Source organism: Taeniopygia guttata, chromosome 26 (assembly GCF_048771995.1).
Source record: "Taeniopygia guttata chromosome 26, bTaeGut7.mat, whole genome shotgun sequence".
In the NCBI taxonomy this organism is placed as follows: Eukaryota; Metazoa; Chordata; class Aves; order Passeriformes; family Estrildidae; genus Taeniopygia; species Taeniopygia guttata.
Genome location: NC_133051.1, coordinates 2,147,682 through 2,161,691, shown reverse-complemented (window position 1 = coordinate 2,161,691; position 14,010 = coordinate 2,147,682). Strand labels below are relative to the sequence as shown.

Here is a 14,010-nt window from a genome sequence, read left to right as displayed (position 1 = left end):
GATGTGGGAACAAGAGCCCGGCAACGCATCGGTTGGAGATTGGAAAATCCTTCCCTTCTCCCAGTTTTTGCTCAGTGGGCTTGGATGAGTGACAGGTTGGTGGTTGTGAAGCTGAGGGTGCCTTTTTCTGGGAGAAACCCCTGGATTTGGGTGGATTTCCTGGAGGAAACAGGAGCAGCACACCCAGCACCGGTCTCTGCCACGTCCAGCTGGAGCCACATCCAGCCCTGGCACAGAAAAGTGAGTGGCAGCACGGAATCCAGCCAGCATGAGGGTCTCTCCCTCCTTCCCAACATGGTTTTCCTCCATGGAAAAGCAGTTTTATTTCCACACCCCTCCATCCCACCAGCACGGGCTCAGCGCTCACCCACCGCCGCTCGCCGAGTTTGCAACAAGCTGGGAACAAAACCAGAGGGGTGGGATGAAAAAAACACCACCCCCCTTTCTCTTTCCACCCTCTTTTTTTTCCCTATTTCCCCCCTCCACACCCCAAAAGGCAGCGAGACAAACCAGGAACAACATAATTGCTGAAATGTGGCGTGTAATAATCGCTATTCAGGGGCTGATCATTCATATTAAACAGGGAGCAGCGAGCTGCTCATTTGCATGTTGGAGATTATCTGCATTTCAAAAGTCATTTCCGCAGGGGATATGAGTGACATCCATTCCCAAGGGGAGCTCCTGGCTCCCTCCCACTGTCCCAGGGCTCTGGGGGTGACACACTGGTGGCTGTGGGACAGCTCAAGGTTAAGGGGATTATTGGGATTTGGGTTTGGTTGGAGCAGCTTCCCAAGCATGGGATGATTACAGGATGCTGCGTTAGGAGCAAAAATCCACAATAAACCCCTCACCTTTTTCCTTAAAACTACATTTTTTTCCTACCCCACTTTGAATTTCAAGGATTTCAAGTTCAGAAATACGAAATTATTGCAGTTCCTATTCCCATTTTCCCTCTGAAATCCACGAGGCCCCACGGGGAACGGTTCGTTCTGACACTCGAACGGCATCAGCAGAGTCAGAAACTCATCAGGATTCCAGCAGGGATCTGACTTTTACACGGAGAACAGGAATATCCAGAGTTACAACAGGAAGTATTAAAAAAGGCAAAAAAAAGGGAAAAAAAGACGGTTTTGGAAAGGATATAAAACTTTCCTGGCTTTGGGCATAAACTGGAGTTTAACTGTTGGGAATTAGGAGGAAATCTCTGCTGGTGGAGGAGCCGTGGGCTCGCTCTGGTGGTTCCAGCCCCTGCCAGAGGCGGGATGCTGGAGCAGATTCCTGCAGCCCGGGTGATTCCCGGAGCTGGGGACACCAGGCCAGCTGAGTTCCCTCTCCAAGTCCTGTAAAACTCCACTTCCCGTTCCCAAACCCCTCTGGGATGCTGAAGTGTCTGGGATCCCAACAACGCTGCGAGGGAAGTCATAAAAGAAAGTCATCATCATAATAATGGAAATATTTCCATTCCTATAAAAAGTTTTACAAAACCTTAAAGAAAAAAAAAGGGAAAAAAAAAAAAAAGAAAAGAAGCCAGCGTCTGCGAGGTTATAAAGTGGATTTAAATTAGGAACAAGCACTTTTCCAGCCAGGACGGATCGGGGATATCTGGGATGAGTGGGAAGAGCTGAGCGATGCCAGAGCACACGTGCAGCTCTGCACAGAGCCGGGAGGGATACGGAGCATCCCAGCCCTGCTGCTCATCCCTCGCAGTTCAAACACAGCCGCAGTTCCCGGGATTCTCCCGCACGGCACCCAAAGGGCTCGGCAGGATCGGACCTTCCCCGGGCACAGCGGCAGGGACGGTGCCCAAAACAACACCCACATCCCGAGGGGAAGGGTGGGTTTGCTTAAAGGGGAGGGGGCAGCCCCCTCCAACGGCAGCAGCACCAGAAGCCGCACAAATGGATCGTTAATTACCATTAATTACCATTTCAGACTCGCTGAACCACCGCTCTGCGCTTTTTGTTCCCCACTTTTATCCAACCACGCACCTTGCGCAGGACAAAGGGAAGGAAACGGAGAATTACAAACGGAGCAACGAATCCCCCTGCCTTCGGCAGGACCATATGGCAACGAGGGTGTATTAATTACCGTGGCTTTTAATTAACAATTGCTTCATCTGAGCGGTAACATCTCCCTGCCATCCCCCGGCTCGCCGCTAACCTGCGCGGGGCACCGCGTCCATCAATCCCGCGTTATTGACACCCATCCCTCCCGCAAACTGCCGCGATCCCGCCGCTTTCCAATTAACACCTCCGCGCTCTCTAATTAGCGCAATTAACAGGCTGATGGATGCCCGGAGCTTCCCTGCGAGGGAGGGGCTGGGGACGCGCGGCTCCCACCGCGTGTGCCACCATTCCCGTGGGAATTCCACGCGTGTGCCACCACGAGCCTTCCAGAAGGGAAGGATCGGCACGGAGCTGACCAAAACCACGCTCAAAATGCGGGATTTTAGCAGCAGCAAGAGCAGATGAAACAGTGATTTCAACCCCCTAAAAGCTCCCGAGGAATTTTGGGCCATCCAGACCCGTGCGGAGCAATGCCACTGCTCCACCTGATTCCAAATCCAGTGGCACTTCCCAGCCCCCAGGACCTGCTGGAACAGCCACAGCCACATCACGAGCTCCTCAAGAAACCTCATCCCCAACACCAATTTCAGCAGCTTTCCCTGTTTTTCATTATCCTCACACCGCAGCCCTCGGCAGCTCTGTAATTTTGGGCTGCTCCTCGTCGGGTCACCTCCTCCCTACTGTCCCTGTCCTCGAATCCCCATCCCCAACCACTGCCCTGAGTGTCCCCAGCCACACACTCCCAGAGCTCCTAAAGCATCGCCCGGGAGGGAGGGAGGAGGAATAACAGTGGGAAACACCACTGGGAAAACTCTCCCGTCGCATCTCCCTGAGCTGACACAGCACAGGTGACACCACACAAACTGACACCGAGAGGTCCCAAAGGCTGTTTCCACCCCTCCCACCACATCCCAGCTCCAAAGGAATATTCCAGAGCCACCCCAGTCCCAAAGGCGTATTCCAGAGCTGTCCTCCCAGCTCCAGCCTGGCCAGGACACGGATCCCAAAGGAGCACAGACACAGCAAAGGCCTCAGGAACCTGCAGGATGCTCCTCTGCACAGCTGGAAGGAGAAGAGGACTCGGGAAAGCTGGATCCCAGGCACTGGATCTGCTCCCAGCTCCAAGGAAAGTTGAGCAACCTGCCCGTCCTGCCCTGGCACCGCCAGGCTTTAGGAAGAGGCTGCTAATCCTAAAAGGCTTCGCTGGAAGAGAAGCAGCAGCCCAGGATTGCTCCAAGAGTGGCTTTTTACCCTTTAATTAACACATAAACACATGGAAATGTGGAAAGGGGATTAAAATAAAAGTCTGGGGGAGCTGAGAGGAATCCAGAGCATTACTGTAAATTAGAAGATATTTAAGGAACCAGAGGCCGGCTAAGCCCAGGCACTGCTTTAATGGGATCTCACCTCTGGGCACTTTCATCTCCCACTTTCCATCTCACTCCCAGCAACTTCTTTGGGAAGAGCCAACCTCTGGTGCTTCACCTTCACCCCCTGGCTGTCCTCACCTGCCTCGGTGCCAGCCCAGCCCAGCTACGCTCGCGGGTACCAGGGACTGGCAGGCAGCGAGGAGCCTTTGCTGGCAGGGATGGCCACAGCGAGGTTCTCCTCCCTCCAAAAACCAGGGATGCTTGGATCAGCTCACTCTTGAGAGCTGGAGAGCACCTGGAAATGTGAGGACTCCATGGGAAACCCTGGGATTATTCCTGCGCTCCTGGCAAGCCTCACCTGCCTCCCCAAAACCCGAGCATCCCTTGCTCCCCAAGCGCAGCCAACCCCACGCGAGGCATCCCAGAGATTCCAATGCCCACCTGGCACCTCTCCCACTCCTTCCTGAGCTTCGAGGAATGCCAACCCCATCCCGGAGCGTGCCGGGCACCGGGGCCGCTGCCCCATCCCGCTCCATCCCGGCTTCCCTCGCTGCCCCATCCCGCTCCATCCCGCTCCATCCCGGCTTCCCTCCCTGCCCCATCCCGCTCCATCCCGGCTTCCCTCGCTGTGCTCTCGAAAAGATTAAAAAAAAAAAAAAAAGGAACCCCCACTCCATCTCATTAAGAAAGTAAACACAAGAGCCGTCTAAGTGTCTAATTAAGCTTCTAATTAGTCCCTGCTTGTTACTAATGCAAATTAGATTACGCCGCTTAACTACAGCATGTCCACAACACCCTTGTTAATTGCGGCCTTTTGAAATTAAATTACTCCCTAATTAGCATATCAAAGCCATTGATTCGGAGCCAGGAAAGATGAGGGCAGGAGGAAGCCTAACGCCAAGTTTTGTTAATCAGGGATGTCTAATTAAATAGTGACGTGGAGCACGGGGCTCCCACCTCGCTGCACGTGGGGACGCGGGGACAGCCCCTCGGTGGGTGCCGGTGGTCTCTGCACCCACCACGGATCGCTGCTGGGGTGATGGAGCATCCTGTGGGCCAGGGCGCAGCTCCACCACCTGTGTCCCATCAGGTGGGGACGCAGAGCTGGCACCAGTGTCCCAGTGGGTCAGGATGAAGGTTTGGTAGCCACGTCCTGTTAGATTGGGATGCAGGAGTGGTATCCATGTCAGGGTGGGTTGGGATGCAGATCCAGAACCTGGGTCCTGTTAGATTGGGGTGCAGGTCTGGTACCCATGTCAGGGTGGGCTGGGATGAAGGTTTGGCACCAAAGCCCCATTAGATTGGGATGCAGGTCTGGTACCCATGTCAGGGTGGGCTGGGATGAAGGTTTGGCACCAAAGCCCCGTTAGATTGGGGTGCAGGTCTGGTATCCATGTCACGGTGGGTTGGGATGAAGGTTTGGCACCAAAGCCCCATTAGATTGGGGTGCAGGTCTGGTATCCATGTTAGGGTGGGTTGGGATGAAGGTTTGGCACCAAAACCCCGTTAGATTGGGGTGCAGGACTGGTATCCATGTCAGGGTGGGTTGGGATGAAGGTTTGGCACCAAAGTCCCATTAGGTTGGGATGTAGGTCCCATACCTGTGTCCCATCAGGCAGGGATGCAGGGATGCAGATTTGGTACCTGTGGCCCATCAGGCAGGGATGGAAGTTTGGTACCTGTGGCCCATCAGGCAGGGATGGAAGTTTGGTACCTGTGGCCCATCAGGCAGGGATGCAGGTTTGGTACCTGTGTCCATCAGGCAGGGATGCAGATTTGGTACCTGTGGCCCATCAGGCAGGGATGCAGATTTGGGAACCTGTGCCCCATCAGTTTGGGATGCAGATTTGGTACCTGTGTCCCATGGGGCAGGGATGCAGATTTGGTACCTGTGGCCCATCAGGCAGGGATGCAGGTTGGGTACCTGTGTCCCATCAGGCAGGGATGCAGGTTGGGTACCTGTGGCCCATCAGGCAGGGATGCAGATTTTGTACCTGTGTCCATCAGGCAGGGATGCAGATTTTGTACCTGTGCCCATCAGGCAGGGATGCAGGTTTGGTACCTGTGCCCCATCAGGCAGGGATGCAGATTTTGTACCTGTGCCCATCAGGCAGGGATGCAGGTTTGGTACCTGTGCCCCATCAGGCAGGGATGCAGATTTGGTACCTGTGGCCCGTTAGGTGTGGCTGAAGGTCCAATTCCTGTGACCCACGAGGTTGGGATGCAGGACCAGCACCTGCTGTCCCATGGTGTCAGGATGCAGCTCTGGCACCTCTGTCCCATCAGTTTGGGATGCAGGCCCAGTGCCCAAATCCTACAGGATTTCCACTGGCAACAAGGCTGGGGGCACTTCCCAAAATCCAGGGAGCCCCCATGGAGCCACATTGGCCACCTCAGTGCCAGGTCCAGCCCTGCATCCCTAATTTCTCATCCCCCTGAAAACTTGCTTTCCTTCTGGCCAGCACAATCCAAACGGGAATGCAGAGATCCCAAAACACTCCAATTTCACCCGAAATCCTTGGTGAGCCCACAGAGGAGCAGGAGAGGCTCCTCAGGGAGCACGGGCAGGGTGGAAGAGCCTCTCAGCTGTCAGACCCCAGACCCAGCTGGGCACAAGAGGTGAGGGGACAGTGCAGGGCACAGGGGGAGGTGGCACCGGGGTCCTGAGGGCACCGGACTGGGGGGACACATCCCCTCCCCATCCCTGAGGAACCCTTGGATGGGACACCCCCACCAAATCTCCATCCCAGATCCTTCCTTCAGAGGAACCCAAAACCACCTCTCTGCTCTCATCTGGGTTATCCCTCAACACCTCCAACCCCAAATTCCCAACCGGGCATCGAGAACGGAGCCACCAGGGAAGAGACTGGATCCAAAGGCAGAACCACGCCAAGGAGAGTGAAAGTGAAGCCTAATTTTGAAGTTATTTCAATAACTTCCTGAATGACCCAGTTCTTCCCATTTTATAACTTTTCCTGGATTTTTTTTTCTTTTTTTTTTTTTTGTTTAAAGAGGTGGGAAGGGAGAAAAAAATAAAGGGACGAAGATTGGAAAAGTTTAATAGAGGGAGAAAAAGTCTATTAAAAAAAAAAAAATAAGGCAGGCAGCCCGTCTCAGGGGAAGAGCGGAAATATTAAAGAAAGGAAAATCGCTTCTCCGGCTGCCGAGCCAGGGCAGGAGAATGGAGCAGCTGGAAGAGAAGGAACGGGGCACTTTTAATTGAAAAAAAGGAGATTCAAATGAAATATCCAATATCCCCCGTTAAAGAAAGGAAGAAAGACGGACCTTGGCCGGCGAGAAATTGCGAAAAGCCCCAACTTTTCTTTCTCGGAAGTTATAGGAAAGAGGGATGAGAGAAAGGAAGGGAAAAAAGGGTCTTTTATCGGAGAGGAACTCGGGGGAATGGAGGATGAGGGCGGGGAGACAGAGAGAGCGAGTTTTATTCATTTATTTTATTTTATGAGATGAGTAAAAATAATATATTTAAAATAAAATAAAAAAAAAAAGAAAGAAAAGGGCGAGTTTTATAATGTCCCAGTGTTTGGAAGCAGCGGAAGGGAGCGGAGAGGGGGGAAAGCAACTAAGAACAGAAGGGCCGGCTCCAACCACCCGCCGCACGAGCCTCTCTCCCAACGAGATTCAATTAATTGATAACAAGAGGCATCAAATTAATTTTTCAAGGATGTTAGATTTTGATGAAGGAAAAAATCTCTCTGATTTTAATCGGGGCGGCGTTTAAAAGGCATAAATGAATATCCCTTTCTAATCATCTGAGGCGCCGAGGAAGCACCAAGCGGTTAACGTGGAAATTCAAATCGTTTAATTGGGGAGGTGGGGGGGGAAGAGGGGAGGTGGCCGTGGTGGGGGAAGGGGGCCCGGGGTTTTCTTTTTAAAGAGCTTTATGAAGAAATTATTTTTTTAAAAAATTATATTTCTTTCAAGCATCTTCGCTCTCCCTCTCCCCGTCCTTCTCCCAGCGCCGGAACGCAGCCGCACTTGGAAAAACCCATCTCACAGCTTTTTGCTTTTCAATAGAGACTGTTTCCCAGCACAATCTAATTAACAAAAATGATAATGAAGACGGTGGGGAAAAAATTTCAGAGGGAAAAAAATTTAAAATAAAATAAACCCCTCCAAACTCCCAGGGAAAAAAAGCCAAACTCACGGGATGAGATTCCCACCACCCACAACTCCCACCCACTGCTCTGTGCCTCCACATGGGATGAGGGTTTTAGGATTTGGGATGAGGTTTTCAGCACAATCCCCCTAAAATCCCATTAAAATAATTGCCAGCAGCTCCCATCGCTGGTGTGGGATAGAGCTTCAACCAACACCAATTTTCCAAAGGTTTTTCCAGCATCTCCCCGTAAATCCCAGCTTGTTTCAAGCCTCTCCCACACACCCAGTGCCCGGCTCACACCGTTTTTGACTCTCACATGCTGGGGACACATCCCCCTGGTGCAAATCCCACCTGGAATTCCCTCTGCAGCCTCCCGCTGGCACCAGAGCCCTGATCCCACCTGGAGCACACGGAATGCTCCGGCCAAAATCTCCTCCGTGCCCCCGTTCCCGGCCAGGATGGTCCCACACCCTCCTTGCAGAGCCTGGCACGCCTGAGGAACAGGAGGCACCTCTTGGATGGAGGCACAAGGACAGCAGGGACACGGGAAGGAGAAATTGGAAAAGGAGAAGCTCTTACATCAAAATAAACCCCAAATTCCAGGAGCTCCATGCTCCCCATCCCCTCGGGAGAGGCTGCAAAGGGCAAGGATGGAGCCAGGGAGGAAGAAATGCCCTGGAGCAGGTGAGGGACACTCAGCGAGGCCAGGGCTGGGACTCAGCCTCAAGTGAAATTTTCCAGCCAAGTTCATGGCAAATCAAGACTGGAAGTGGCTCAAAGTCTCTCTTGGCCTTCAAATAATCCAGAGGGGAAGAAAAAACAGGCATGGTACCTATGGAGCAGGAGGGAGGAACTCGGATGCCGCAAGTTTTCCCAGACTCCGTCGTGTCTGCGCAAAAATTCATCCGGAAAAGGCTCTGCCTGATGCGCTCCCCGATGCTTTCCACGGCAAATCCCATCTCCATGCAGGAAGAGGCCTGGTTTCCAGCCAGAAATGATGCTGCTCGTGAGGAGGGAGAAGAAAAAAGGCAGTGGGGGCGAGAACTATCCTCGGGCATTTTCAAACTCCTGGTCTGAAGTCCATTTTTCTTCACATCCCGACCCGAGGCCGGCTCCGTCTCGCAGCCCTGCCAGAGCCCAGCTCCACACTTCCAAACAGCTTCCCTGATTTTATTCCTGCTCAGCTTGGCTTCTCCGTGCTTCTTTCAGCATCTCCTGGTTTTCCTGGGCACTGCCACCCCCACGGAGCAAACCCGGCTCCCGACAGCTCGGCTGGGAATAACCCCGGAGGTTTCTCCGCTAAAATCTGGGAGGCGGCGTGTTCAGCAAGCCTGTGCTGGGATCCTGCTCTGGGAATGCTCTGGGAATGCTGCAGGATGCCCACGGAGGGGAGTGGGATGCTGCATTTAATCTTGGAGGTGTTGGGAAGAGAGCACGAGAGGCAGGAGCAGCTTTGGCTGCGGGAAGCGCTTCCCACCAGGAGCCTGTGCTGAAGCCAGAAGGTCACCAGGGTCCCCTTCTTGGTGTCACCTGGATGAGCCACGTCCTCTTCCCAGGAGTGTCCTCTTCCCAGGAGTGTCTTCTTCCCAGGAGTGTCCCCTTCCCAGGAGTGTCCCCCTCTGTGGCTCTTCCATGGGGAATCCTGGCCCGGCGCGGGTGGATCCTGCAGGGATGGCAGCAAACCTCTGCCACGGCTCCAGCGTCCCTCTGGATGCCAGCCTGGCACACAGGGAAGGGATCTGCTCCCACGGCACTGCTCCTGGCATTCCCAGCTCCTGCTGATCCAGCCAGGCTCCCGGGCATCCCCACAGCTCAGCGACAGCGGGACACGGCGTCTTCCCGAGCCCGGCACATCCCTGCTGGGCTGGGATAGGGAACAGCAAATCCATATCCTGCATCCCTGCTGGTCCCAGGCAGCGCTTCCTCCTGGGAATGGGGAGATCCTGAAGCCCATTCAGGGTGTCCTGGCTCCCAGGTGGCCAAGGAAGCCCCTGGCACCATCCCAGAGCGCCGTGCAAATCCCAGGGATTACTCCCAGGAATTGGGCTCCCTCCACCCCTCCTAAAAATAACCCTTTAAAAACATTAAGGAATGGTTCACCAGCTGCTGCATTCCTGGGTTCTGTGAGCACCTCGGGGTGCTGGGGCAAGAGGGGCTCGAGGTCCCCGGTGCCTGAGCAGGACTCACCACCAGACACCTGGAAGCTGTTTTTTTAGGGGAGATCCCAAAAAAACCCCAGTTGAGAGCTCTGGCATGGGTCACAGGTGAGGTGCCCACCTCGGGCTGGGTGCCACCCTCTGGGTGTCACCTTTGTCCCACGGCAGCCACAGCACAGCCCCTGAGTCCCCACTGGCACTGCTCTGGTCACATCCTCTTCCCGCATCTCCCGTGAGACGGGGGCACATGGAACTGTCCCCACACTGTCCCTGCGTGGGCAGAGAGCCAGGCCAAGCCTGGGGATGTCCCCCATTGTCCCCAGACCAAAAATCATCACATCATGGTGAGGGAAGGCAACACCACCGGGAGACAGAATCAGACGGGCGTTGAAGAGGACACAGCTGGGGACACCAAACCCATCAGGGACATGAGCCACATCCCTGGCCCGTGTCCCCCATGTGCTCTCCAGCCCCAGCACAGTCCTGCCCACTGCCAGGAGTTTCCAACCCTGTTATTATTATTATTATTCCAACCCTCCAGATAAACCCAGCAATTTGTGCTCGTTCCCACAGCGATGCCCAGAGCGCTCGGGAAGGGCCCAGGCTGCAGTGGAAGGAGCTGTGTGTCCCCTCTGAGGGGACAGGGCTCTGTCCCTCCGTCCTTTTCCCAGAGGGATGGGCACAGCGCTGCCTCCTCCAGCAGTTCCATCCCAAATTTCCAGCTGGAAATTCAGCAGCACTCCCCATGCACCCCCTGCTCCGGCACGGTGGGGACACGAGGGACCAGCCAGCACCGACCCAGCAGCACCCCCAAACCACTCCCTCACCTGCCAAACTCCCTCCCACTGCATTCCCAAACAGATCAGACCCTTCCTCAGGGAGGATTTTAAACCCCCAGCCCCACAGAGCAGGGGGATGACCCCAACATTCCTCCTTTTCAGGCACAGCCCCCGGTGTTGGAGCCACTGGAAAACCTGGAAAACACTGGGAAACACTGGGAAACACTGGGGAAAAGTGGCTGCAGGGATGAGGAGGGGTTTGATCCATGGACAGGGCTGCTCTGACAGCTCCAAAGCCTGACCCAGATTTGGAGCCACGGCTCTGCTTCCCAGGGAAAATGGAATTTGTTCAGTGGGAGCCACCAGCGTGAAGGGAAAGACTTCGAGGGATTTGGGAACAGGCCCTGCCACGGATCCTTGTCTGAATAAAACCTGGGTTAAAAGAAGTGGGAATAACCCAGACAGGGCTGTGGGCTGCACCTGGAGGGTCCCGAGCATCCCTCAGGGTGCAGAGCCCAGCCCTGAGACCCATCCTGTGGGAACGAGCTGAGCTGGAGCCTGCAGCCCCTGGCACCTTTGGGTTTGACTTTGGGAGAGCCAAATCCCAGCTCCAGCCCCAATCCCACTCCTGGAACTGTGGGAAAAGGGATGGAGTGAAGATGGAGTGAAGATGGGGTGAAGATGGGGTGAAGATGGGGTGAAGATGGGGTGAAGATGGGGTGAAGATGGAGTGAAGATGGAGTGAAGATGATGGAGTGAAGATGGAGTGACGATGGAGTGACAATGGAGTGAAGATGGGGTGAAGATGGGGTGAAGATGCAGTGAAGATGATGGAGTGAAGATGCAGTGAAGATGCAGTGAAGATGCAGTGAAGATGCAGTGAAGGCTCTGCAGTGCCAGGGGAGAACAGCTCAGCCAGAAATCCCTTCCCAGGGCTTCTCCCCCACCTCTCATGGCATGGATTTTTGGACATTTCCCTTCACCTCTTTCTCTCCAGAGCACATTGAGGGTATCTCCCTTCCCCAATATGCACAAAAAGCCAAAATTGCAGAGTTCTGCCCCAATTCTTCCCCTCCTTCACCTCCATGGGGGAACAATGGCTCTGCTGCCCCAACCCCCTGCAGGCACCTACAAAAGTGCTTTGGGGTCAGAGGGGCAGGAATGGGTCCTGCCCAAGGGGCAGAATTGAGGATGAGAAGCCCAGACCGTGAGTTCCAAGAGGCTGAGACAAGCTGGGAGCAACGAGATGAGCAGAAGCATCACCCTCATCATCCTCCTCACCCCCCAACCCCAGATTTACCCACCCAGCAGGTGGCAAGGGCCCCTTCTCTTCTCCAAATGAGGAATTCCTGTTGATTTTGAGGGTTTGATTAATTAATGGGGAACATTTGTGGCAGCCTGGCTCCCCAAACCCCGCGAGGGCAGAGCTGAGTGAGGGCAGGGCAGGGCAGGAAGGGATGGGGATGACCCAACCCCATCCCAGCAGGACCCTGCTGCAGAAATGCAGGATAAAAACCCATCCAGGAAGCTGCAGGGAAAGCAGGCTGGGGTGTAAAGGAGAAATGCAAATTCTCGGGAAATAATCCCAGAGAAAGGCAAAGCTGGAGACTTTTATAATCCCACCTGAATCCACCTCGATAAAAATCCAGGGGTTTGCAGTTCTGCCCGGCCCAGCACATTTCCAAAATTAACATTTCCTGCCTCAAAACTTACAGGACACTTCTCCCCATGCCTTTATTTGCTCTCTTCTGTTGTTACCAGGCCCGGTGATGCCGTGTTTCTCTTCCCCATCCAAGTCACCCCACGCTCCAGGGAATTTCCCTCCCACTGCCAGCTCTGGCAGCATCCCGGAGGAAGGAACAACCTGCTGGGTGCCAGAAACCCTCCTGGGGGCACAGAGCTCCTCAGCACCTCCCTCCCTGCTGGCACAAGGGACACAGCCTGGCAAGTGGCACCCAGAGGGGACACAGGAGAGCTCTTCTCCCTGTCCAGAACAACGTCTCTGCCCAGTATTCCAGTCCAGATCCAGCCCAAAACTCTGGATCCTCAACGAGGAACTCCAGCTCTGCCAGGTATTTCCTGCCACAAGTTGTCCCCTCACCCTGGGTGGCTCCTCCAACCCCATCGTGCCCACCCTGAGCCCCAAAAGCTTTTTTTGAGGATGCAGTGGGGCTCCTTTTCTTCCCATTCTGGGATGTCCCCTGCCATTCCTGCCATTTCTGCCATTCCCTGCTATCCCTGCCATTCCCTGCCATTCCTGCCATCCCTGCCAGGCATTCCCTGCCATTCCTGCCATTCCCTGCTATCCCTGCCAGGCATTCCCTGCCATCCCAGGCATTCCCTGCCATTCCCTGCCATCCCTGCCATTCCCTGCCAGCCCCTGCCAGCCATTCCCTGCCATTCCTGCCATTCCCTGCCATTCCCTGCCATCCCTGCCAGGCCTTCCCTGCCATTCCTGCTATCCCTGCTATCCCTGCCTGGCATTCCCTGCCATTCCCAGCCATTCCCTACAATTCCTGCCATTCCCTGCCAGCCATTCCCTGCCATTCCCTGCCAGCCATTCCCTGCCATTCCTGCCATTCCCAGCCATTCCCTGCCATCCCTGCCAGGCATTCCCTGCAATTCCTGCCATTCCTGCCATCCCTGCCATTCCTGCCATTCCCTACAATTCCTGCCATCCCTGCCAGCCATTCCCTGCCCCCAGGAGCTGAGGAATCCCCAGGTCCCTGCAGGCTGTGGGGTCACTCCTGCTCCAGGAACACCCTCCCAGCAGCTCCAGGACCGTGGGGACAAAGCAGGATGGTCCCTGCTGGAACCCCCATCCCACAGGATGCTCGTGATCCCCGCACAGGATGGGAGCTCCAGTGGAGCTGTGAGCCTGGTGCCAGCTCCAGGAGCACCAGCAGGAGGGCACTGGGGGCACAGCCCCACTGCCAGGCATGGCAGACACCCGGGAGAGGCAGGAATCTGAATCCAAGGAGCCTCCAGATGGAAGGAACTGCTGGGAACTCGGGATCCCAGCTCGTCCCTCACTCCACAGCACAACCCTGGCCTTGTATTCTGCATCAAGCCTCCCACCTCAAGCCCTCCTCCACTGTTCCCTCTTTTCCCAATCCGTGACAGCTCCTCCAAGGTGCTCCCAGCCACATCCAGCTCCCAGAAAGCAGCAAAAGGAAAATCACTCACCGAAAATCTACAGCTTGTGGAATAAAGCAGGACTTGGAGAAAGCAAGGGAAGGGTTTGGGATCGGAGCTGACAGATCCCGAGGGAAGCTGGCAGTGGGATGCTCAGCCAGGAACCTGGAATGGCACCGATTCTGTGCCTTTCTCAGCCTTGCAGCAGTGAAATCCCTGTGGATAAGCCCAGCTCTGGCCAAGGGCTGCTCCAAGGAGTTGTTCCTGAGCACCTGCTCCAGGCCCAGCCTCGGCTCCATGGCTGTGGGAGCAGGAGCAGCAGCTCCCCGAGCTGCCAGCCACAACCTGCACAGCACCCGAGGCACAAACCCATCCCACTGGGGC

The 14,010-nt window shown here is 55.0% G+C and overlaps 1 protein-coding gene across 5 annotated transcripts in view; it reads right to left on the bottom strand.

Annotated features, from left to right (window-relative positions):
• Positions 1 to 14,010, bottom strand: part of FOXP4 (forkhead box P4) — a 61,965-nt gene that overhangs the window by 42,254 nt on the left and 5,701 nt on the right. Inside the window, exon 1 of one of the 5 annotated variants that reach the window (XM_072918655.1) lies at positions 8,389 to 9,612. The exons of the other annotated variants lie outside the window; for them this stretch is intronic. The gene's annotated coding sequence lies outside the window, so the exon portion shown is untranslated. Of the gene's footprint in view, positions 1 to 8,388; positions 9,613 to 14,010 lie in introns of those variants that run through there. 5 annotated transcript variants of the gene reach the window in all.